A 25,781-nucleotide genomic window follows, 5' to 3' on the forward strand; every position below is an offset into this window, starting at 1 on the left:
TTTGGTTGCTCTTTCTATCATTCTCTCCCAGCTTCAACATTTGAAAAGAAATGTAAATAATTGTAAAGTTCTTGATACAATAAAAAAGCTTCCACCTTTTCTGGTACCATAGTAGTAGTGTTGGTATAATTCATTCGAATTGACTTCGAAAGAGCTTTTAAAAATGTTGATTGAATTCAATTTACGAAGCAATTTTAATGTGCTATTAAAATTGTTATAAAATTTTAATAGCATATTAAAATTGTCGAGTCGCGAATGCCTGCTTCTGAAACATCACAGCTGGACTTAAACAATCGCAAAATAATAGGGAGCGCGATTCAGTTGATGACGGCATTTTATAAAAAGCCGAGAGAGATCTGCCAATAGCAAAGCTTAAGCAAGGGTATAAAAATTAAATGGGTAGAAGGCGTTTTTACAAGTTTATCGAGCGTTCTACATCGGGCAGACATCTAATGGGCTCGTAGGCGCCGCGCGCGCTGCCTGTCTGTCTCGGCGGCCGGTGACGTGCACCGCTCGCCAGACCATACCAATTTCCGATCGATAACTAGCTTTAATATTAAAACTTGCGACACGGCATGATGTGTCGTGGACAGTGGACCACGAATAATAAATTAAACAGATCAAGTACGTAAGAGCGGAGTGGAGTGAGAACAAAAAGGTCGGAATGGCGGCTACTAACACAGTAGCGCGGTCGGTTGCCCCTTGGCTTTGCTTTTAATGCGGATTTATTGACTCAAATTAATCGTGTAAGTAGAGACTGGCTCGAGAAAACTTGCGTGAAACGCGATAAAGGGCCTCTGTTAGTTCCGATAGCTGTTCGCTGTGATTCAACCGACTTTCATTTCGGGTAAAAGCCCCAAAAGGACGGAATGTATTTATTTAACTTTAGAATTTTCCGTTTGAAACGTATTTACAAAAGGATCCACGAATTTTTCTGATACGGGTGTAGTGTTTCAAGATGGTTCAGGCTGTTACGTTAAATAAGCCCGGGTCTACGGAACGAGATGTCAGGCCACAATCTCATTTGTACTTCCCACTACAGCGAGCGACATGTGGGAAATGAGATGCGATTAGCACCAGTAGGTGAACATCTTACAATAAACTCTGCACTAGAGGGTTCCTGCAAACCGTTTGTGAATATTCAATATATTAATAAAGTAAAAATAAACATCGCACATGACTGCGATGGGTCATTCAATTTTATGAAATCAAATAGCTTCAGCCTTACCGTGGGTTTTAGCGTACAACTCGACTGGATCTAATGTATAAGCGGAACATTCCTTTATATTTATTTGGTATCTAGTCCGCAATTTCCAGTGCGATTCTCTAAAAGCTATAAGTAGCATACCTATAAGTTACATTTCGTCCACTAATCGTCAAGATCGACTTGTTAGTATCGACATCATATATGTGTTTGCGTTGCTTAGTCAAATAAGTGTACACAAACGTTCGAATTCTAACCGTCTTTTAGAAGCCTTTAACACCGGCCTGGTATTTGGTAAGCTGCCAATTAATTCAATTACTTCACATTGCTCTATATCTTCAGTAACAAATAATATAAATGTAAAATTTTTCATTTCAATGATTCTATCAAGAATGTTAGAGGCGAAATAGAGTTCTGTAATGGGAAGCAAGAATAATTCGAAGCCGCTTACACTAGCACCGCTTCGGGACTGCATAATACATCGCAGGGAATGCACTACAGTGTGATCCCTTTCTAGACAACGTAAGTACGATTCGTACCCTGAATGGAAAGTTCTATAGATGTTACTTCTACTTTTGGACAGTAAAGACACCAACGGAGAGAGCTTTACACGGTTTCAAAGTAAATTGACAAAGTTTTGAGTGTGAAATCTCTTTGTCTTCTTACAATGGAATATCGAGCGTGTTCAATTATTTATGACTAATTGTTCATTCGCATATGCGAGTACAAAGTTTGGCCTCAGATAGAGATAGATACTCAAACATAATACAGACGGCAGCTGTGTTTCAACAATACGTATCTAAAACATAATCAAAACGCAATCAAAGCAGTCAATGACAATATTCAGAAGTTTGTTTCTAAGCCATTAGAAATGGAATTTGGCATTTAAAGCATAAAAACAATTATAGTCAATGTCGTTAAATTCAATGCAAGAATTTTGTTATTGCTAGCCACTAATACCACAGATCGTAAATGTGTTTTGTGAACATTAAATATGTGTGTTGTTTTAAACTTCACTAACGTCATAAATGTTGTCGTCGTATGACTTGTTTATTTCAGTGCAGTTTTTAAATATATCGATATATATTCATTGGCCTGTTTTTTTTCTTTTTCAGAAAATTAATTTAGTACCGATTTAGAAGTTATTGCAACTACGTCCACAGACTTAAAATATGTATTAGATGAATTCAAATTTTAGAAAAGGAATTTAGTTTTGTAGACCTCCAAACACTGTTTAACTTAAAAAAAAAAAAAACTTACAATTTTTATAGCCAAAATAAATAGTTTCTTCTTCAAGCCGTTGGTGGGTAGCAAAAATACTCTGTTCCAGTTGCGATTTATTTCTCAGTTACAAAACTGACAAAGACCTGAATTAGCAAATATCTAAAATTGTTTACTTCGTTTATTGCACGATTAGTTTAATTTTTCATAATGAAATTTCACTGAAATAAGATTTCAAATTGAGCATGGAAAATGTAAGTCGCAAATACTCGAGTTTTAGTAGAATCAAGAGACATAAGAGAGAGACAAGACACATCAAGAGACAGACAAGAAACCCGAACTGTTAAAAATACCTAAGCGAACGATTGTAAATGAGTAATACAAATGGTACAAGAAAACTACAAGTATTTCTTAGTAACTAAGTGAATATTTTACTAGTTACAGTAGCAGAAGTGGCGCTATGTGGCTCAATTCGTGCAAGGTCAAAGTTTATTATTCAATTACGTCTCCAAGTAGATACAACTTTATTTGTGATGGGTTGATTAAGACTTTCCCTGCAATCCAAATAGTGTAAGCTGTACAACAATTGGCCCTATAAGCTTCAAAACAATAAATAATTGTAACTGATGTTAAATAGCATCGAAGCCTGACGTAAAATATATGCACTATTACGCTATATAAAATATAGCATAATAGTGATGGATCTTCCAAACTATTTAAATAAATTGGAATAAACTCTTTTTTGACCTTTTTTAAGATGGAATGATAATTCGAGAATGTTTTGGTCTATCCGAAAACGCATATGGTAGTGTGATTAGTCATCGTATTACATGAATTAATTTTACTTTCACGTTTATAGCTAGGATCCTTTGTAAATGTATCATCATCATCGGCCTATAGCGGTCCACTGTTGGACACAGGCCTTTCCAATTGCTCGCCACTGAGCACGGCGTCATAATGTTTAAAAAATTTGATCAGATCGAGTCAGAACTTTGAGTCATTCTTTTTGATTGCCGCAATATTTGCTACGGAAGTAATCTTGATAAATGTGACAGAGATAGTAAAATAAAAAAAATAAACTTTGGCTGCGCAAACCATTTTATACTATAATTTTCATGTTGAACGTGATGTCATTGCAGTTGTCTATTATTATTTCCCATAAAGTGGTCAGTACTTACTCAAAAGAGAGCTCCTTTACAATGATATATGACTCCGGGATGAAATCTGAAACAAACATAATATATTATACAAACATAAATTTATTAGATTGATGATGGACAAGTATACGTACGTATCAATTTTAAATCAATTAAGGACTGACATTTTATCGTGATCGTGAAGAGTTTTCTCCCTGAACTCTGGTTATTTAATCAACCACAGCGGCGCATATGAATCAATTCAATAAAGTTGAAAGTATGGAAGCGCAAATTAATTTATTGGATCCTATAACGATCGTATATTAAAAGATAGCAGCCACCTCGGCGCAAATATGTTATTTATGTTGCAAATTTCCCAGTCGAGAGTCGAAATAATAATGAAGTTGCGGCGGGATTCCTGCAATGTTTTCGGGTCCATCGCCATTCTACTTATATGATTCGCTATTGTCCAACGAGATAAAAAGCTGCGTTTTAAAAACTCCATTATGGGTCGGCTTCGCGTTGACACAATACGCATTAACCAACAAAATGAGAGCCTTATAGCTAGTTACGGAAATAAAAGTCGTTATTATGAATTGCGCGGCGATGGTGGCACGGGCGCCGGGCGGGACCAGGTAAACACTGTTATTTGCATTACACGCCCCGGCCCTTGGCTAGGATTTGTGACATCCGCCGGTAAGCTCAGCGAGCGCTCTCTCACGGCATCTCTAATTATTGTTGAATTCATTACGGCGCAGGTGACATGTACAAGATTGGATTTTGTGAAAATACCTTTACAGGGTTTATTACAAGGCTAGTCTTAGTCTTATTTTATTTCTAGCTGCCTGATTTTTTTATATGTTTAGTCTTTAGAACGTTTCCTTGCTTTTTTGTCTAATATTTCTAATAGGGTTTGGTTACTGTTGCGGTAAAAATCTTCTAAGTCTTTCCAACTGAACGAACTTTTTTTTCTGTCAAAGCTTGACAGACGACCTTATGGCCTACCTGCTATTAAGTTGCCACCGGAGTCAGTACATACCATAAACTAAATGCCACTACCAGCCTTATTATACGCGGTCTCAATTGTATCGATAAAGGCTATCTCACTCTTCTCGCGTCCATTCTTTACGACGGAAATAGACAAGATGATGGTATCTACCCGTGCGCACTGACAATACGCCCTAGAACGAATATTTGTTTACGTAACTTCAATAATGTTGGATGCGGAAGGCGGAGGACCGCATTATGTGGAAGGCATTGGGGAAGGCCTATGTCCAGCAGTGGGCAGATAAAGGCTGATGATGATGATGATGATGATGAATAATGCTATTTCCAAATTTTCTTTCAAGTCTTTTCAATTAATATGATCAATCAGCCAGGGTTTGATTTTGAGCTTAGTTGTAAAATAATTAAAGTCGACTTGGTTTAAGCCGTTATTGCTATGGATATTACGTAAAAGAATCTGAAATGACAAGTGGTGACATAGTTTTAAGCACACTTCGTGAAGCCAACCGCGTCGGAGTGAAAGCTAAGACACAAAAGCCCTTTTATTTAAAGGTTATTGCGGACCTCACTTTTACGTAAATATAGTTTAGAGGCTTAATTTATTTCTCACAAAACGTTACGAACAAAGCATTTTTCATAACTCCTGGATGAACTAATGTCATATTGTTCAACAAACAAAGATAATAAGTTAGATCGTCTTAATTTACGGACGTAATATACCCATATTATGTAGGGAATGGGAGATTATCCCGTTTAAGATAACTAGTTGTACCAACACTGGTGTGGCTTGCTCATAAATTTATGAAAATTTATTGCATGGAAGATATTTAGATATTTAGAATAGGGGTATATCGAATTAGTTAATGTTTTTAGTCGTTGTGAGAGCTTAGTCTGAGCATATTTAAAATCTTCATTCGCTGTCTGTATGAATAGATATATTTATCGCTCAGAATTAACGGGAATTAAAATTACTTTGTGTAATAATTTATCTGTTCAATAACTATCAACAAATTTAGTTAAAGGGGATAACATTATCATAAGTGGTAGTCCAAAACTTTGGTAAGAGACATGAGAAAAAAAAAACTTTAAAACAAGAATTTTATTAGTTAAGTTATAACGTGCTTTCAAAACTCAATTCAAGTGCGCGGCACGTCGTACGTAAAACTCGACGAAAGTATGACGATGACAAAAGCACGTGCGCGCCCGAACCTTCCAAACTTCCCGAAGGACACTGCGATGTTATTTAGGGGCGCTTCTGAAAGGTAAGGTGTGTCGCCTGGAGCCCGAGGGAATTCACTACGCTTTAAAGCTGGTAATTTGATGTGAGTCTTTCGAGATTTTTCCATCTTCTCGAGTCATTCAGGGAGCGGGCGGATTAGGCCACGCACGGCATGAGCGAGGGCGGCGACACGCCAGATTAATGTTGCGAGCTTTGCGCCAAATTTAAAATGTCACGTTCCATTTTTCCAGCCGACAAAGACTATGTTCAGTCAGCGAGCCCACTGCTTAACACATCCGACTCTTGCACACTCCTTAAATAAAAATTATGGTTTTTACAGAAAATCCGTTGAAGTTGTATATACTGGTGTATTCTAATGTCTTTATAGACATTTTCTTTTATTCTTGTATGTTTAAATGTATTCATTTAATAAGCAGTAGTTAGCACAGTACTACATTATTTCAATGTTCTCATATGATTTATTGAATAACTCTTTTCTAAAGTCTAATTCAAACAGGAGATGTACTTAAGCGTCCTTAAAGCAATACCAGTATTTAATAAAACGAGAAACAAGATACTAGTTACCAAAACAAATTTTAAAAACATATTATCTTGAGTGTAACCAACATGGTAACAGGGCGTACGAAAAAAGGCAAAGTCGTAAAACTGGCGCCCACCAATCGCCAAATAAGGCCGGCGCGGCACCGGCGAGCCGCGTGGAGTCGTCCTTGACTCCCGGCCAAATGACATAAGTTGGCCCATGGGCGCGGATTCTTGACTAATCGATAAACAAGGCGGAATAGATGAAGACCTCAACAGTGGAATTGCCACACCCACGCTTGACTATTAACTTTTCGTCTATTTTGGCGAAGATCCATAAAAGTCTTATTGTTAGTTAAGAATACAATCACCAAGGTTTCTATGTTTATTAAACTGAAGTGAAGCATCTGTTATGATTACTCAATTATGTAATTGTCATAATTTGTACTAGTTTCTGTGTAGGTAAATAAATATAAGGTGAGATGACAATGAAATTAAAGTTTGAATTAGCTACCAAGTCTATTAGGTAAATATATTTTCGGGCAACCCACAGGGTTTAGTGGTTATTTGAGCCTATCTGCACAGTAACGGGAATACTGTCGTCCGCCTTGCGAAATAAAGTCGAAGGCTTAAGGTTGGGATACCACCCTCACCTGTTTATTTCTTACCAGCAAGGACGGCAGTAGTGACGGTTTGGTTATAGTCAAAGTGATCTGTATTTGGGAGCGTACTCATCTTTATAAATTACTTATCCGACATAACGTTGTCGGTGAGCAGATAATAAAAACTTTTCCAATTTTCATATAAGTTACTGAAGTCAATGTTCGTAAAGAGTCTTAATTTTAATAATTTCATTTTTATAGTGTATGCGAGTGCGTGCCCGTAACAGCTATAAATGTGCGTGAGGGTAGAAATTGATGCGTTAGGATATGGTGTAAATTTTCAGCTTATTATCGCAGCCTTGAATTTTAATAGGCGTAATGGGCTTAACTTGACCCACTTTCGTCACGATCCTTGGAACTATATGATTTAAATATTCTTGAAAATATTGTGTTCATGTTAAATTTTTGTCTACAAAATATTTTGTGTCATATTTCGTCCAAATCTGTAAGATAGGAACTCAGCATCAACTTAAATTCAATTAATAAACGTAAATAAAATAAATAATCGGGGTTCAATACATGCACCCTAATTTGGCCAAAAACTAAGATACCCTATACTAAAGGAACTAGACAAATATACATAATTGAAATGATTTCATCATGATTTGGAAGGAATAGTTTCTAGTATAAAATGAAATCCAAGGCAGAATACATTTTCTTGGTATAGAAAGCAGACGAGCCTACGTACGACCCATATGATGGTAAGCGATTTACTGATCACTCTTAATCAATGCCAGACACAGATAATAAGACTGTCCCTTGTTTAGGACTCTTTTTTAAACTCGAATAAAGAGGAATCACCCTGGAACCCTTCAGTTCATTCCAGAGCCGGATGGATGGTTGGATGGATGGTAACAAAAATTATCTCTTTAAAACGCATTGTAGATGCATGCAATGCAGCTTCTCCGAGTATAATACAACGGATGAACTCTAATGATGTCGCAAATGCTGAAAAAGAAAAATCACGAGATGATCTCAAGCAACATCTCAGGATTCCCGTGGAACGGGTACAGATGCGGCACAGAACCCAAAGAGTTGACTTTATCAAACATTTCAGTTCACAAGTGCAGATTTGTAAAGCTTGTTAGTTAATTACATTAATGAAAGTATTAGTATGCCGAGCGACTGTCGCCAATGTCAAGTTCATTAGAACGCACCCACGTGTTCGCCTCTGGGCTGCAGCGAGGTGACTGACTTCGCCATATAGGAACAGCGACATTTATAGAACCGTAATTAGTTCTTCGCGTAATTCCATCGGGCAATAGATTAATTTGATATCGATCGCCGAGATGACAATGAACGGCGTTATTTTGAACTTCCAAGATCCAGACAGTAATGTTCAAACAAAGCTTAAAAATATATTAATAGGTAGGACTTAAGCATTGTCTTGACTGTCCTCTGTATTCTTAAGCCCGTATCCACCCAATGCTTGCTTTTCAGACGCACTCTTCCAGATGTAGCGCCTGTGTGGTTTTAAGTAGTTTTCGGAGGAAGTATTTATGAGTCTGCACGGGTAGGTACATCATTTTGCCTATTTTTGTCGCACACACATAAGTTACGTTTGAATGAAGGTGGATGGCAGCGACGTGGTGGTATCAACCATTATAATTTTTTTTCATATTGTTTACTCCCTTTTTTCCGTATTGCCTCAGTTCGCGAACTATGGAGAACACCTGTTAAGGCTTTAATAAACAAGGATTCCACATGACCACGACTGCTCCGCCAAGAGTAACTGACTATGATGATACTGAAGTTAATTTCATAAGCGTCTAATCTAAAAATATTTTTTATTTTTTCGTAGACGAGTAGACGAGCCTACAGTACGCTTGGTGTAAAGGTAAAGTGATAATCGCAGTCTATGGACATCATAACATGAAGGCCGCCACGCCACGTATTATAGAATGAATTGCTGTCATTCAAATCGGAACGAATGACTGCTTCGTTTTATGAATAGAGAGGATAGTGGTGTCTACCCACGCGAGCTTACAATACACCACCACCACCAGTAAATGCCGATTAGTAACCATAGTACGTTGGTATAATTCTCAGAGAACGCTGCGTGAATCTCTTGGTCGCCTTTTACTTCACTCGCGGAAATAAATGGACAGGGGCTATGTCTAAGTTGTCACTGTGTACACAGTTGATATGATATAGACGAGCTATATCAACCTCTCGGTTCGTTGTCTTCGCCGGATACATTTCTTCAGTTCCAGTGCTCTTACACTTTCTAATTAATGATTCATTAGCCCGTAATCAAACAAAGCGTATTAGCAAGGCGATATCCGAAAGTCCACTTCGGCGGCGCCGATGGGTAAACATCGAACACGAAAGCGTAATCCGTAGGGCAGCACTTAAAGCGTGCCACAAGCCCGGCGCTCTAATTGTACCGTAACTAATCTCGACGGTTTTAAGCCCGTCACATTGGTGAATTCATTTCTTGATCAGATCGATGAACTGAAAATTGTTCTAGACTATTAAACGTAGATTTTGTTCATTTAGCGTTAAGTTGTTATCCGAACCGATAGATAGAGCGTCAATTCAACCATTACGCCATGATATCGTAATCTGAGTTGTATTGTCTAAAGGCTTGCGACTTATTCGTTGCCGTTGTAGGCAGACACGTAAAGGGTCCAGCAATACTGACATCAGCAATGTCAGGGGCACAGCCAGGCCGCTGTCTACTTCTACACTTGTAATAATATCTCATATTGCAATGAGTTGTAAGTTGCAAGCTTTCAGTTTCGAAGTTAGCAGTCCATTTATGCAAATAGGAAAAACTCGTGAAAAATTTTTGGAGATGTTTAACAACGGTTGGAAGATCTTAAAGCGAGAGGGTGCTATTTGCTCGGTAGACCGACGGTCCAAATTTTTTTTTTTTTCCTACCTAAGCTGATAGCCTTGAGAGGCTATGTCAGCGTAACCCTAACTTTAGTAGGTGAGCTCACGGGGCTCAACCTGACGATGTTGCTAACACGAACCCTAGCAAGAGCCGTGCTTCGCAGAATCTACCACCGGATCGGAAACGCGACCCACTGAGAAGATCCGGCGAGAAACTCAGTGGGCTGTGTCTGAGAGTTAATTTACTTGTCGAGCCCGTCGTCGCAAGCGACGGGTTCGACGAGAACGGTGACCGGTGCTTGAAGTACCTAAAAGCACCGTTAGTGGATCGGGAGGATCCGAGATGACGTGTTTTGGGCGATGTCGACTGCTTTCCATTCTGTCCGCAGGATCGGGAATGTAGTTACCGGCGGCCACGATGAGAGGGTTCTCGTGTCGTGCCGCTTTATCGAAGTGGCGCATGGACGCCGACTGAAGATACTTACTGATGGACTCTAAGTCCAGGTCGTCATGGAGGTCGACGTTCCTGACGAACCACGGGGCTCCGACGGCTATCCTGCAAAAACGTGATTGAATGATTTGGTCGGTCCAAATGTTGTTGTTCGGAACTTATATATATGCAAGCTTATCTTGAAAATGTCGTAAGCGAGATTCAGGCATCTGTCAAATATCTTGCGTTGTATGATGGCAACCCGCCACAAATCCTCTACGTTATGGCCTCTAATTTAGTATTTTCTATGCAATGCAATTGAAATCTATCAAAAGTGAATATTTAATATTGTTAGTAGTCAAAGCCTTTGCGCATCGTTCATACAAAGCCAATGAAGTATTTAAAAAAAATGAAATGTTAAATACAGTTCGTAATTAAGTATGTTGGTAATCAATCAACAATACAAATATCAATATACTACAATAAATATAAAAACTTAATTGTAATAACATTCTTTACAGATTCTCTCCTTTTACAATAAAATAAACAATGGTTTGGAATTTAAGTAATAATAAGAATCTCCAAATCCAATAAGAACTCATTGAGCATATTGTTGGTATTATCCTCGCAAAGGTTCGAGGGGGTTTTATATAAGCTTTCCATTTTCAATACATCGAAAAAATATACAAGCACTTTGTAAGATTCTATCAAGGTTAAATTCAGTAAATCGGTCTTTATTAAACGTCATTATTTGCATATTTAAAATACGAAAACAGGCCAAGCAGTTGATGTATGTAATATTCAGAACTCGGAAAGTAAAATATGATTGGCGCATGAAAAGAAAAGTTTCAAAGCGGAGTTATCTTGAACAAAATTCAGAAGTCAAAGCGAGACGTGGGCTAAAATTTAATTCGTTATAGGTAGGTACAAACATTAAGTATTTTTCTTATCTCGATTAGCTAATTTTTTTAAATAATCACCACCTTATCTTCGTTCCGAGACATTTCGAGTAATATAATAACTGGTGATTGGAATTTAATTAATCAATACGAGAGATTCAGATATATAAATCATAAATAAATTAAAAGCGACTGGCTTTTAATTAAATCAATAATATTTTTTAAGTATCTGTATAAATATATAATATGTAGATTATGTTCGAAACTAAGGAAGTGTCACACACGGACGCTCCCAATCAAGACATGCTGTATATCATGTATTCCGTCTGTTCAATTTTAATATCGTATTGTGTGCAGTGTTCCGAAACGTCAGACAATGTTTTTGTAAATATTTATCGATAGATTTATTCGTAAAGTTCCATCCAGTCGACGACAAAATTACGCGCTGAGTAATCGGGTGAGTCTGCTACTCGTCTCGCTCGATGACTCCGTTTTATGGGTGTTATTTTTTGTTCGTATTCACGCGATTCTGATTCTCTATTTAAGTTCCTTTGTAATTTGTTCACATTCATCGACACCGTGCAATGCTTTATATGGCAAACTAGATTTTCAAAGAGGTTTTTATGTAACAATTACGATATATATACACAAGACCAGGTTCTTATTGCCAGCCTGTCATAGACGTTTAATTACCTTGAATGTTGTGTATTTTTATCATTTGTACTACATTACCTGTTAATAAAAAAAAAATGTCTATAAAATTAAAATTAAAAATATAAAAGATGAAAAGCTTATTTTTTGAGGAACGAGTTAACGGGCAGCTGGTATTGAGTGGTTACCGTAGCCCGCAAACATCACAACGTGAATTGTGCCACTCACCTTGAGATAATTTGAAGTCTAAGTCGTCCTTAAACAGGAAAGCCCGAATTCTTCGCGGCCGAGATAGACAGAATAGTACTGGTGGTACCAACCAGTGCGGGATTACAAAACCGTAAATAAAAATTAGAACTGAGGCAGATTATGTTCTTTACTAAAGCGCCAAAAAGTCAAACTATCCAAGCCAATCCATATTGCATTACGTGACAATTATGTCTTACTTGGCCTTCGAGTCTTTATAGCCAAAAGTATGACTCACTGCTTACAACACCGGTGCACCAAATGGACAGTCGAATAATATTCGAAGCGAGCATGTTTCAAAACTAAACACAATAATATAACAATATTTAGCGAAAATGTCAACTAAAAACATTTGAAAAAGTTACGTTATTTCTCAAGTTGGTTTGTCAAAATCCAAAAGAATATCAGAAATTGGTATTTTAAAATACGACAATACAAACCTATATGAAACGGGAAATAACTTTTACATTAGATAAATTAGACGCAGCTAACAATGGAGCTCTAACTAGAAAGTGAATCGGGCCGGTGCCGAGAATGGTCTTTCCGATCGTATCGATCCCGGCATCGTTCGTTACTCGTTCATTATATTCTCAATCACAATAAGACAATTTTATCAGGGCTATTTTTCATTTAAACTACGGCTTACTTTCTTTAAACTTGGTACATCTGCATCGGTTCGCTGAGATTGAATCACGTTAGGATGATAGAATGCATCGCATGTATTAATAGAACGATTCAAATTTATTTGTATTATTGTACTTATGATTTGAAATAAACAATTACAATCGGAAACTACCGTTCCAATTAAATAAATTAATGGTCTCTGTGGTAACAAGCAATAAATTAGCCCTTAAGGAAAAATTGACATCTGCTCCTCTAAAAATCCTTCCTTAGAAGTAAAAGAACAAAATTTATGAGCCGTATAACCATGGGTAGGTGTTCTTCGGCCACGAGTTGCATATAAATGGGTCCATTGGTGGGAGCTGTAGTCTGGAGGATTAAAATCAAAACACTTCGCGGGTTTTAAGTTTTGGTGTGGGCCAAAATTTTACTTCCAGTTACGAATATGTATTTCGTTGCGTTATTATTACATCGTTTCCTAATCTGTGTTGTTATTTTTTTTTGACATATAGGCAGATGAGCATATGGCCAACTTGATGGTAAGTGGTTATCTTCGCTTATAGGTTACTAGAAATACTTTAGCGGTGTAGCCAAACTCCTAATTATGTTATGTTATATGAAATTCCATTTGCTCAATTTAAATTCATGCCCGGGGTACCAGCGCAGAGGCAAATATATTATTTTGTTTATAAGCTTAATGATGATAAATAATGAAACTACCCACCTAGAAACTTTGAAATTTTATTTAGTTAATATAATTATTTTAGCGTTTTATCAGTAATATCAATCACAATCACATTTTTCCGTTATAAATATCAATGATTAGCTTTAATATTACAAAATGTGTGTCGCTTTTCAGTGTAACATAAATTAGGGTAAGATTCCGTTGATTTTCAAAGGAGAAACCGTGACGGCTACCCAATCAATGTTTGAGGAATAACTAATTAATTGATATTACAAGTATTCTCGGCTCAACCCAAATCGAACGTTAGCCATTTCAAATTTAATGAAGATTCCTGTAATGAACATATGTCTTAAAGCTAGCTATTAAATCAATCATGATGCATTGCCAAGGTCGAAATTATGAATTAAAAAATCAATTTTAAATAATAAGTTCGTTTGGGAGAATTATATCAGAGTTAGTAAGAGAAAAATGGGAGAAGGTTATTATCATTAAGACGTAGACATAAATTAATATAAAAGAATTGCATGAAAGCAATAAAACGGACAAATTCAGTTGTCGTCTCGCCCACGCGACAGACTTCAGGCGCCACACGCACCATCTACTCACGTAATGTTCCTATAGTTCTCAATACTATACTGTTTTGCCATTACATGGATTAAAGCCGATGTGTCATCATCAATCTTCCGTCATTAATAGATTTATTAAATGAGTTTATTGTAGTAAACAACGAGTCACGAATATAAACATTTAGGCAATCCTTCAATAAATCGATTTATAAGGTTAACGAAAAATAACATAATTTAATCATTTCTTACCATCGCTGTCATTTAACACTTGAGTTAATAGTAAACTTGTAAACCAGGTCTTAGCTAAAGGATCCAGGTTAGCCTTGTGATACCAGATATGTGAGTAGTCGTATAATATCAATTTACTATATCTGCATTCAACAGTGCTTGAAGGCACATTAAACTTATATTACATTCAATAACTTTAATCTTAAATAGGTTTATGTAATGTAAATTGAGATTTCACAGACGTTGCATAAGTTGCATTGCGCAACGAGACTTTCTCGGGTCATGTACGTACAATATTCAGCAATCCGATTTGTGGTATAATTTGCGTTTAGATAAGTGTGTAGTATTTCATCTTAAAACTATAATATATAATAATACACTAGAAACCCGGCCACGTTCCGCGGCGACTGTCGCTGAATGTTTGATAAGAACCCAATAGGTAAAAGCACTCGGAAGTTACCTATTGTGCTTTAATGGTAATCTGAAAAAAACCCTTTTCTAAATTGCCCACAACTGAACACAATTTTGTATCAATCGAATGTGGTATAGGTACGCATCGATGACAAACATACAAGGCCCTATTCTTTTTTATTTATACACAATTGTTTTTAAGCTATTGCATAGCTTTTATAGCGGGTTTTGAGCGCGGCGACCGAATAAAGAAATTCCGTAATGAAAATAAAACCTAACACCCCCCACTCCGCTTACCTTGTAGCTCGCGTTCAACACATTCATACGTTGCGCTTGTGTAGTGTTTGTGAATAAGCGCGCGGTATGACGTTGCACTGCATGCGCATCATGAAAATTGTGTTCATCTCTCTCTCGCGCGGTCTAGCTTATGAGTGTGAAGGGGACAGTTAATGTTTTGCTTTTGTTAATGTTTATAAAGATAGCGTGGTCTTATTTTATTATTGTTTTAATATTAAATTATTATTGTCTAATTATAATTGCGTAAGTCGATAAAAAATGTTATGTCATAGCTTTACCACGGCAGTCCCCGAGTGCCACACATGTTTTTTTTTATACATTTTTACTAAAGCCTAAGCTAATGTATTTGCCTGAAGTGGAAAGTAGAACGAGCTGTAGCACTTTCTCTTGTCAGAAAGCCGGCGTTCGCAGACTCCGTGTAAATCTTATTATACCAATATAACAATGTTCGACTATGTGACTGCTCTTTACCTTTTCAAATTTTAAAACTAAATCATTACTACTCGTAGAACGCGACGAATATATTAGTCTTGCTTGAGACGAGGCGGATACTTTAAATATAGTTTAAGTTGACGTTTCCTAAAAAAAACTTTGTTTAGAAAAATAAACTCAATTACTAATCGAGAATGTTCAAAATTAACCAACAGCAGCTTAATTAGCTGCTCTACTACGTTTGGCAAGTATGATCGTTTTCCGACAGGATAGTGATTGAGATTCTCGCAAAGGTAACTCATTCTAACATAATAACATTAGTAGCCACGTAACAAATAAATTAATTTTCGTGGAAATCATTCGATACATGCTATTAGTTACATATCTATCGAAACCTTGCAGTGGCAATACGAAAAATTACATGTCCATTAATTGAAATCCTATCTAATTTAATAAAAATAAATTTAATATTCAATCTATATTCCATCTAAAATAATATCATAATATGATTATAGTACTTTCAAGAAACACATCCTACATGAAAATTTACCTACAATTTTAGGAAGGGAGAAAGAAGATCTGTCAAGCGTATATTGAATTAGGATACAGTTTATTATCAACGAGTCTTAGTTAAACGATATTTATGTACCGACTTGGCCTTAATCGTGCACAAGTTTGCAGGCAGCGCGGCGTGGGCGAAGCGTGATCAGAGTGCGGTCTCGTAAACCAGTTTGCGAAAGAGCCCTTCTGCCAAAGTCGGTCGTCATGTCACCGCCCAAAGGTCGGTGCATTAACCGAGCATCTGCTTGGGTTAGTATTAAAATTATGAGGCCATAAACGGAGAATTCATACTCAGCACTCAGACGTACTGTCTAAAAACTAAATGTTCTGAATTCAACGGACTGGTGGTCTCATGATTCTAGCGCAAAGCATGAAGAAAGAAATAATTTAAGTAATCTTAGCAATTACTTTTCTTAGTTAATAAACGCATTATTCATACCACACAGGAGACTTTGCAAATGTTTTATGACGTGGTGACAATGGAGCATTGAATACTAAAAATACACAAAGCCTCAGGTTTGGTTTCTATTTCATTGTATTATTACTTCGTTTACACATACATATATCTTGCAAAGACTCTCACTCAAGAAATATTTTAATACAATCTTTAAACGTACAATCAATTTCGGAACAGAGGAATAACAGAATAATCTCAGTTTCGCTTGGACTTTTAAAATTTTGTGTCAAGCCTCCGCTTACTCGGACTGAAGATCAATATGTATTCAAATCAAAATACCTTAAGCGAATATTATACAAGAGTAATAACGAACTTTGGCTTGTTCTATGTAGCAATATAGCTAGGGCTGAATCATTCGGTTCTATATATAGATTTTCGTACGTCATTTATGGTATGTACAATTCAACTCGTCCGAAAGAAGCAGACTCATAGCATTGCTTTACAGCGGAACCTGTTTTGTGCAGCTGATGTGGCGCTGTGAGTCTTATTGCTCTATTTGTTATTATGCTCGTGTTTTATGTTGCAGGAAATGAGCTCATACTGTCGGTAGGGCTATTCCTTTTTTTTAATTTTTTCTACTTTGTGGGAAGTAAAAATGATTCTTGCCAGATTAAGTGTATTTATTTTTGGAACCGAAAAACAGTTATATCGTTCAAAAGCTTGGGAACTCTCTCATTAACCTCATTATTTACGAAAAAGTTACTTTCGTTTTCAAAAGGAAAGGTAAAAATTCAAACGAATCTTTCTTTGTCACATGTTTCGTTCAACGCTTTTGTTAAGCAAATTCTTGGAGTCCATGAAAATAACTTAGGTATTTCTTTTAACTGGAACAATTTAAAAACTAACATGGATTTAATAATGTGGAACAAATCAGACGTTCCGAAATGGCATCTCGGCACTTTCGATGTGATCATTGGTGGATACGTTATAATATCACTGAATCACCTTGCGTGGGCCAAGGTAGCCAGCGGAGTGAATGTAAAATGGCGATTGTTATCACAGTTTATCGAATGTGTCGCTTTTGTGAGGGCGAACGAGGGACGTCGAGTTCATTGCGCACTTTCATTTTTTTTTTGTTTTAGCCGCTATTTCATACTTAATAATTGAACCGTATTATGAAATAAAATAACTTCACTCTTCATTTAAGCCTAGAATAGCAACATCCATCCAAATGTCTTACCGTTACATAAAAGGCGACTATAGAAATTCGATAAGAATGGATTCATAGAGTTTTCATACTTATATTGCTTACAGAGATTAGTAACCCGCTATTACTGGAGGTAATATTGTGTGCTCGTATTATAGGTACCCCCATGCCTCTTTTTGCTACGACTCATGCTTAATCACTTAATACCAGGTTGATCTTGATGTTGTTTGGCCAACTACCGCGATAGAACACAGGTTTTCACTTATAGTTTAATTGTTTTAGACACCCGCAATGCGCAATGTCACGCGAGCAATGATAGCTACCTCTAAAATTGTTCTTTTTCTCATAATAGCCCTTAGGAAGCTTGAAGAACTTTAGAATACTATTCTGACAAATCGATAAATCGAATTTTTCTTTACCTTGCGCGAATTACTTTTACAGCTACTTTCCTTACCCTCTTTATTCATTGTTTTGAAATTAACCCTTCAAAGCATATGAGTCATTATTATAAGGCTACCAGGAACTAACATTAAATTTTCACGACACCGTTGTTAGCCGGACCGATGGTTTTGTCACTTCATGCATATTTATCAAAACAACGTTGCCGATTGAAAAGCTGCATATAAACACGCACTGAATTGCATAATTGCAAGGTTGCAGAGTTGACTGAAATGAAGTTTAGTGGCGCAGTTGCGAGGGTGTAGTATCGCACGTGATTCCGGTCGCATTTCGAAAGGGCTGTTGTCCGACAGTCATTAGCGAAAGCAACCCCTGCCGGAGGGATAGCAGAGTTCCGCGAATCGTGCAGCGGTGACTCAGGCTGGTGTTGTGACGGGAAAATACCGATTGTTAGCTCGATAACCGCTTTCCAAAGCGATATTGTTGCAATACTTGCGTGCAACCTGGCAAAATTACGGTTTGACCCTTAAGTAGATAGGGTCGAAACCAGAAGTAGCTGTGTCGATAATCTCGTTGCGTGTTCAAGGCAAAAAACTTTCTTTTTTCTTTTGGCTATAATTTAATTTCCAAGTCCATTAACATACCACTTAAAGCAATTTTTTAACATTACTGATGCAGACCTATTTACTGTTGGTTGATTAATCTTCAACTAATAATAATCACGTAATCATATTTCGGCGAGTAGTCGGGCGACCCTTGTCTCTATAAATGTCTGAGGCTTTCACTCCTCAAACAAGGGACGTCATCTCATCTAGGCACTTAAATTTGTTCTAACAAGGCTTCGGCTTCTGTAGACGACGGCAACATTTAAACTATCATTTTAGTATTAAAACATTAACGTTGTGTGTCAAATTAATACTAAACATTTATTTAAACTACAAAAAGAAAACTAATCTGTTTACGAGTAGTCAGCGTTATGTAAGTCGGAATTGACTTTATTATTAAAAATCAATCCAATTTTATTTAGTAGTTGTCCCTTCTTCTACATAAGTACAGTTTTGTCAATTGTCTACACATTGTTACAGTTATTATAGACAGTTGTGATCTGTGAATTTGTATTATAAATTTAATTTTAAAAAAACCTATTAAACGACCTTATTTACTAAATGTTACTGAAAATTAAATATGCATTTAGCAGAACAAATACAGCAGGTGGCCGACGACGTTTCTGAATTTCCATATAACGAAAGAGAAAAACAAAGCGTCGACGTGCCATATAGCAATTTACGTTCATTGTGTCACCGTTCCCAGGGGCCTGAATAAAACAGAGACTTCCGAGTGGTTCCAGCGGGAACTAATTTTGACGTACAACATATTGCCGGACCAACGACAGCAAGTTCGTAGCTCGTATCAAAACCATGCAGCAAATTCAAGCGCGTGTACTGCATATTCTGTTTGCTTATATTTTTCGAGAGGTATATTGGCGCGTCTCAGTGTCTAGATGTTCGTAATCGGCTTACGCGAGATCAGGCAAATAGCTGCCAGACTCGAGCACACATGTGCCAGGCAGATGTCGGAGTCGGGACGAGCATGAGTCCATTGAGCCGTTCATCGACGATTATTCGGCTTATTCCTAATTAAACCAGATTTCGGAAGTATTGAGTAGGTGATTTCTTGAAATTCGATTATTTGAAATCAAACAATTATATAATTTGTTGTGTGTATACTACTACTACTACTTTTCGGAATGAATTGTAATATCTACATGAATCCAAACAATTAATTTTTGACTTTCATAGGGTAGGTTCCAGAAAAATTATGGAGTTCAAGATTTTTTATTTTATTTTTTTTATTGCTTCGATGGGTGGACGAGCTCGCAGCCCACCTGGTGTTAAGTGGTTATCGGAGCCCATAGACATCAACAACGTAAATGCCGCCACCCACCTTGAGATATGAGTTCTAAGGTCTCAGTGTAGTTACAACGGCTGCCCCACCATTCAAAGTGAAATGCATTACTGCTTCACGGTAGAAATAGGCAGGGTGGTGGTTCTACCCTTGCGGACTCACACACACAAGAGGTCCTACCACCAGTAAACAAGTGCTTCTACCACCAGTAATTAAATACTAAATTGATCTTTTGTTTTACCTAGTATTTTTATTTTCTAGAATTGCCTTTTTGGTTCAGTAGCTCTTCAGACGCTGCAATATAAACAGATTTAAAAACAAGAAAATTGTGTGATCTGTGGCATTATAAACGTCGCTTCCTCTCGTAAAGCTCCCGCATATTTCACGACAAATAAACTTCTCATCCCACGAAATTTAGTTCTCGGGAAGCAGTAGTTCAGTGCAGGTAATATTTCAAAACATATGTCATTCATAACTTTCGCCTTCGCAATGTCTGTCGATGGAGCCAGAACGAAAAGGTCTCAATAATAAATTTTACGTGAGCCCGCTCCGTTATCCCCGCGAGCGAGCCCAGGTACGTTTTACGGCCGCGCAAGGGAAAATAAACGAAAAATAAAATAAAAGTCAAAATGGTCGACATAAAACTATTTTCCCGAATATACGGCGGACAAAAAGTTTCCAAAAACGTAAATGGACTGATATTGCTCATGTTGTTGAGAAAAAATGAAACTGTCACTCGACGAAAGGTTCGGGAGGTACCACTGGCTATACAGATATAGAAAACACGCCTCGGGCTATTTACAGAATAACATTTTTGTATTTTATCGTTTTCATATTGTATCTCATAAATAAATATACGAAGCTGTAAAAGTATATACTTGCATCAATGATACACAATTGTGGGGTTATTTTTTCGCAATATACAGGGAATAAGGGTTCCCGAAGTAGAAAGCGGAATAACGTAAGTTCCTTTAAACAAAAGGATAACAATTTTCTTTTGCCAATCTTAGTATTATACAATTTACATTACATTCATATTAATTGAGCCAGCAATCTAAAGCGAAAGAGCGAATACCCACCGGCGCTCACGACGAACGCGTACATTAATTTAAAATGTTCCCGTTACTTTTTTTATTGTTTCGATGGGTGGACGAGCTCACAGCCCACGTGGTGTTAAGTGGTTATAGGAGCCCATAGACATCTACAACGGCTGCCCCAACCTTCAAAGTGAAACGCATCACTGCCTTACGGCAGAAATAGGTAGGATGGTGGCACCCACCCGTGCTGACTCACAAGAGGTCTTACCACCAGTAATGCGTGTTGTATTCCTGTTATCTTATACTCCACATCATATCTAGAATACATTTAGAGCATTTATAAACAGCAACACTGTTGTGACTGACATTAATAATAGAAAACAATTCAATAATTCATAAAGGCGTGATACAGAAAGTAGAAATGGGTTCGAATTTATTGTATCGTCAAAGCATTAGAGTTTTACGTTTGTAGCTCGCTTTATAGCGACAACAATGAGTAGTGCTACCTCATAAAATACTAAACAACTTTTGTAACTACCCCGTCGACGGTCGTATGAAATTTCAATCACGTCACAATCCGACTACTATGTTATTACTTACTGTTACGACTACAATGTAATCAAGATTGGACGCCATTGTAACATTGCCAGTAATTTAGTAAGTTACTTATGTTCGAATCTCAGGAGCTGTATAGGAAAAGAGGATTAGGCAGACGTTACTTTTCTTTTTGTGCCGAGTTTTTACTATCGTTTCCTTAATACATATTTTGTTGTATTATAATTTAATATTATTATTATTTGATATTATTACTATTTGGTATTGTATTTCTCGAAATATTTAAGACATTTCGGTATAATGAAGATCACGGGCTTATGGCAAGTGGGCTTCATTTTCTACTTGCAGAATATTTAAATCTTCCTGCAAGAATTTACTAATAATATTATTATTATTTGATTTACATACTTTATTTCTGTGCAAAATGACACTCATATGATCCACGACACTGATTTTTTTTTGTTTTTACTATAATATTTTTTAGTTTTAGAATTAAAAATATATTTCAAGCATATTTACAAGCTAATTGCGTTTAAGTTACTTTTTGCCACACGCAAGACGTTAAACACAGAAAGTTAATTGATACAACTTATATTAAAGACTTAGTTTGTCAATACAACTGGTAAAAAAATATGTTGTATTCACTGAAAATTTAGTGGTGGTTTGGCATTTACATGAAAGAATACGTGTTGAAATTACATTTGGTCTTTATTTATTTATTTCTTTCCTTTCAAACCTAGTCTTTTTTAAACTTTGTTTTACTGTTACCTCGTCACGTAAGTATGGGCAATCTAAAATATTACGTAACTAGTCAAACCCTACTTTGCTGGTCGATGTTTGATTTGACTTTGATCCGATCGCTACCAAACTTGGCTGTGTGATCCAGGCTAGTCCAACCAGAAGATTTCATGAAAACTACATCGAAATCGGTCGGTATATTGGCAACATACATCTGCATTTCAACTTGGATATAATATAATAGGAACATATCTATGAAGTTGACGTTTTATAATAATAGCCATTTGGAACGAAGTATATGTATGGCTGTGCAATAAATACATTTAATTTTCAAATTAATTTTATTTAAAAAATACGGTAATATGTATTTAAAATTAAGCCATTTGTTTATTGATTAGTGTTTTTCCCTCAATACATTTGTATATTTTTCATCAATTTGTAAGTACACCGCGAAAATACGAGTATTTATGGAATACGACTTACATAGCGGTAGCAATGCATAAACGGCTCACAACATTAATGACGTGTAAAGAGTGGCAACTAAAAACGAAGGCACAACTAGTTATTGATTTAAATGCTTCCGGCGAAATTTGTATATTTTGATCGATACACACATTGAGGCATGAGGTCCAGAGCCTTAAGTAACGAAAATAAAGTCATTGCTTCGCAGATTTTAATTGTTTTATTAAATCACAGGAAGCTGCTCACATGTACTTTGTGAACTTCAATGAAATTCCCCACCTACCAATATATTTACGCTTTGTCGTTAATTTATAATGAAATGAGCTTAATTTATTGTCTCCACGTACCTACACTGAACGTACTCTAACTGATTAGTTTCACCTACAAACATTTACATAATTGTCTTAGCTCGACTGACACCATTACTAGTATTATTTATAGTTTGTTTGTGGCATTGACAAAAAAACAGTTGAAATACGGAAAATATCTAACCACAAATAATAGAAAGTCATAAGTGTCCAATTTCTAGTTTGTTTTAAATGTGAGTGGCGGCATTAATGTTGTTACATGTATGGGCTCCGATAATGTATAGTGGGCCATAAGCTTGTCTGACTTTTTTCTTACCCAATTGCTGGTAGCCTCGTGGAGTTATTCTAGTTACGCACGGTTTGATAAGCGAACTCACAAGGCTCAGTCCCTTACACTAGGCCTAACAAGAGCAGTGCTTCGCTGAATTTAGCGCCTGATCGGAATCACGACCCACTGAAAAGATCTAGCCATAAACTCAATGAGTAGTGTCTCTGGGTAGCTTGTCTGCCAATCTGCAGCAATAAAAATAAGATCATTACATCATTCAGTACCGTCTCTCGACCTCCAACCAACCGCACCAAGCACTAGACCACCTTGTGACAGAAATGTTAAGAGCTATAAGATGTCGAATTTAAACATTAATGTTATATTAACATTATGTATCATACGCACGATCATGAATAACGCATAGTATACTATTATTATTTCATTAAATACTAAAAAATCTAATGATACTTAAATTTTGAATCGCCTTGTGATTTCAAGTTTTCACGTAGACATGTTTAAAATGTAACATTCAAATTATTGAAATCAATTCACATTGAGTGTTTTTTAAAGCTAACTTAATTCTATTAGCATGTAGATATTCAACATGTCATTTGTAATTTATAGTGCAGACATACTTGATTACAGATTATACTTGTAATCATTCAAATGTCAAAGTTATAAATCTTACATGGTTACAATAGTAATTACCAATTTTAGTCTATGTGTCACCAACTTAAATATCAGTAGAACTCAAAATTTTTACACTGTTTTTAATAAAACACCTAAAAAACCTAACGGAATCTTTTAAGTTAATTTTCACTAACATTAATAATTCTGATTAGCTTGAGAATCTGCACTAGTATCAATACCGACGTCGGTCCAAAAAAAGACTTATACTTAATACTTTCGCCTAATATCTTGGATGATCAGGATAACAGAATACGAATTTGTATTTCGGATTGCTAGTAAAGCATGTTTCTGTATTGTTTTTTTTTACTATACATATATAAATTTATTATAGATAATGACTGAAGGGGTTTTAAGAAACATGAGATCAAATATTTTAACTACTTTTAATTTTTAATGAATTATATGTATTTGCAGGTTTTAAACGATTTCATTCAAATCTTAGGAAGTCCACGCGTCGTGCAAGATTCTGCGATGCACGGCTTTTGTTAGGGTTCGTGTTAGCAACAGCGTCAGGTTTGAGCCCCGTGAGCTCACCTATTAGCCCGCTGACTCTGATATGGTCTCTCAATACCATCAGTTTAGGTATTGTGTGCTTAGTTTGTGTACTTCATGCGAGGTTGCCGGTATACTATCATCGATTGAAATCAACAAACGTACATAGAGCTACGTTGGTGTGAGGTTTTTCGATAAATGCCTGTTAACATTCATCAATCGATAATCTAGGGGATGCCGTAGTCGGGATTTATATGTTGTTAATCAAAATGAGATTTTAGAGGAGCGTCGCACTACTAGCCTCTAATGTTAGTACTTATTCCACCAAAATGCTGCTTACTAGTATGCAATAGCATGCAAGCAATACGTTGTTTATTTAATGTCTGTCTAAATTAATTTACCCTTTGTTAATCCAACCGTGAAGCGAATACGCGGTTTGAACCATAAAGCGTTGAGTTCAGTGTCTTTACGCCTCTCTCCTTTAAGAATATATTAAACACAATGTATTCGTTAAGATGAACCGACCACATTAAAGTTATTATTATTGTATTGGATAGGTGCACGAGCTCTCGGCCCATGTGGTTAAATTTATATTATATCCCCATATACGTAGTACACGTGTCTACAAAGTACTAAATGAATTTGCTCTTCGGATTTCTTAATATAAGTATGTTATTATTACAGTTAGTATAGCAGCGGTAGGCAGCGGCTTTGCTGAAGTCCTTGGGCGACGGTAACCACTGACCATCAGGTGGGCTCGTCTCCTGAGAAGGGCAATAAAAAATAAATAAATAAAATCGTTCGTCATCAGCCAATTCGTGCGGTGCACACTTATCAAGTTTTTTTTTATCTTGCCTATTTAATGCAAATATTGTTTTGATGCTAATATTGAAAGTTACTACTAACTGAGTGGTGGATTGAGCATCGTCAGCTTCCACTATCACATTTGATTCGACGTTGGTGACTTTAATTTTCGGGCGACCACGGGTTAATTTTTTAGATCATAATTTCCATGTCAGAAGCGTTCAAACCATTAACGAGTCGTGCGTTCGTTTTTAATGTTCACTCTTTACACGTCACTAATAATGTGCGGCATTGCTACCGCGACGGAGCTAGTATTCCATAAATACTCATATTTTTACCGTGTACTTACATATTGATGAAAAAGACACAAATTTAGTGAGAATAAAACAGTAATCAATAAACATTACTGAATTTCAGGTTATGACTCCATATTTTTATAATGAAACTAGCTGACCCGGCAGACTTCGTAGTACCTCAATCGATAAATAAAAAACCTAAACTTTTGTATAAAATAAACTTAAAACAAACAAAAGGAATGCGTCCGACGGAGACACATCAAAGGAAAAACAAAATTGTTATTTTTATTTAATTCCGAGCATTTTCATATTTATCTATCTTTTAAACCTTCTCTGGACTTCCACAAATAATTCAAGACCAGAATTATCCA

The 25,781-nt window shown here is 36.5% G+C and overlaps 1 protein-coding gene across 8 annotated transcripts in view; it reads right to left on the reverse strand.

Moving 5' to 3' along the window:
- mbl (splicing regulator muscleblind) overlaps window positions 1-25,781 on the reverse strand; it is a 285,812-nt gene that overhangs the window by 87,649 nt on the left and 172,382 nt on the right. For all 8 annotated transcript variants that reach the window (XR_016325764.1, XR_016325763.1, XR_016325761.1 and 5 more), the window contains one exon: window positions 3,604-3,649. The gene's annotated coding sequence lies outside the window, so the exon portion shown is untranslated. The remainder of the gene's footprint in view (window positions 1-3,603; window positions 3,650-25,781) is intronic.

The sequence above is a fragment of the Bombyx mandarina genome, chromosome 04, assembly GCF_030267445.1.
Source record: "Bombyx mandarina strain Sakado chromosome 04, ASM3026744v2".
In the NCBI taxonomy this organism is placed as follows: Eukaryota; Metazoa; Arthropoda; class Insecta; order Lepidoptera; family Bombycidae; genus Bombyx; species Bombyx mandarina.